This window comes from Geospiza fortis, unplaced genomic scaffold, assembly GCF_000277835.1.
Source record: "Geospiza fortis unplaced genomic scaffold, GeoFor_1.0 scaffold1004, whole genome shotgun sequence".
Taxonomy (NCBI): Eukaryota; Metazoa; Chordata; class Aves; order Passeriformes; family Thraupidae; genus Geospiza; species Geospiza fortis.
Genome location: NW_005054693.1, coordinates 34,049 through 36,128, shown reverse-complemented (window position 1 = coordinate 36,128; position 2,080 = coordinate 34,049).

Below are 2,080 nucleotides of genomic sequence, written 5' to 3'. Positions count from 1 at the left end.
TCAGGGATTCTCCAGCCCCTTCCCAGCTCCTCAGGGATTCTGCAGCCCCTTCCCGGCGCTGTTCCCTGCCCTGGATGCTCTCCAGCCCCTCCGTGTCCTTTCCCTGAAAAAAAAATATCCTTTTCCTGGCCCAAAATGTTGGACGTGTTCAGATCAGAGAAATTTCACTGAGATTTTAGCAGAGGACCCTTGGCACTCGCAGATCTCCCAGGAATATTCCCACCAACCTTTTCTCCTTCTGGAATATTCCTGGATGCTGAATAAAAGGGATGCACCTCATCCATGACAGCTTTTTCCATCTGAATTTGTGTTCCAGGACATCCATTGCTCCAAAAAATGGGACACAGGAGGGGAAGCTCCAAACTGCTCTGAAAACTGTCCATGGAAAAATTCGGACCCACCCCCAGGTTCAAATTTAATTTAACAGGGATGAAGCCTTTCCCAGCTCTGAGAAGGGTGGGATTTTTGGGGAATGCTGAGTATTCCTGAATTTACAATTGTGTGTTGTTCTGGTTTGGAGAGATGGAGCTCATCTGCATTTCCCAGCCCGAGAAACCTCGGGAAACCTTCGGAGCCATTCCCGAGCATCTGGGATGGGGAAAACCGAGGGGCTGCTTTGAACTTTCTGGCACGGAAAAGGCGGAGAAGGGAAGAGCCCGGGAGTGGGATTGTCTCTGCGTCCAGAGAAGAAGGAGCTGGAAGCAATTCAGAGCCTCAGCCGAGCTCCAGAGGCCCTAAAATCCCAGCTGGAATCCCAGAGCTCGTATCCCGCTCGTTTTCGGGAGGCTGTAATGGAAAACAGCAGCCAGGGATAAGTGGCCGTGGCCACGTTAGCTCCGGGCTGGGACAATCCCGAGGCTCTCACGAGCTACTGCTCTGGCAAATCCCTGCTCCCAGGGGCACCAGAGCGCGGTCGTTTCCCTGGAAGCGGGAGCGGAGCAGCTGGAATGTTCTCAGAGAGGTGGATGCAGGGATGGAGAGGGGCTGAGAGACCCAAAGGGGAAGGGACGAAGTCATGGATCTGACAGGGAGTGGGGTGGGAAGCCTGGAGTGGTGGTGGGATCCTCCAGGAGCTCCAGCAGCTCCATGATCCAGAGCTCCAACCTTTCCCACCTGGAATTCCTCCCTGCTGTTGTCCTTACGGAGCTGAGGATGGAGCAGGCCTCTAGAAAGACATGGAAAAATGTGGAAAATCAGCCCAAAAATTTTGATTTTGCACGGACGAGACCAAAAAAATCTCCAAGCACCTCCAGGAGTTGTGGCTGGGAACTCTCCTGGAATGCCGCAGTCATGGAATAGTGGAATGTTAAGGATGGGATGGGATCTTAAAGATGATCCCATTCCACCCCATCCATGGGCAGGGACTTCCACTATCCCAGGTGGATCCAAGCCCCTGTGTCCAACCTGGCCTTGGACACTTCCATGGATCCAGGGGCATCCAGAGTCCTGCTCCTCGCTTTCCTTCCAAGCTCAGGTTTTATGGAATTGCTGGCTTGGCCGCCAATTCCATGGAAACTTGGCCATGTGTGGCACAAACCTTGGGATGTAAGCGCAGGATTCTGGCCAAAAGGATGGAGCTTGGAAAAACCTGGGATAGTGGGAGGTGTCCCTGCCCATGGCAGGAGGTGGAATTGGAAGATCTTCAAGGTCCCTTCCCACCCCAACCATTCCAGGATTCCATTAAATCTGCATCCAGGCTTTGCCTGGGAGGGAATCTCCAGCCCAGGGAGAGGAATTTTCTGGGAGGTGCTCCCGACCCAGCGGGACGCAAGGAACGTTTCCAGAGGGAGCTTCATTCCCTGAACTTTACAGGGCTTTGGTGGCAATCCTGGGATAATCCTGGAAGGGCTTTGTGCAGGATGTTCACTCTGGATTTGGAAAATTGGGTTGGACTCAGAAGGATGTGATTCTATGGGTTTCCACGTGTTTCTATGCAATTCCACGTGATTCCATGGGTTTCCACGTGTTTCTATGTGATTCCACGTGATCCCATGGGTTTCCATGTGGTTCCATGGGTTTCCTCTTGATTCCACATGATTCCATGTGTTTCCACGTGATTCCATGTGTTTCCATGGGTTTC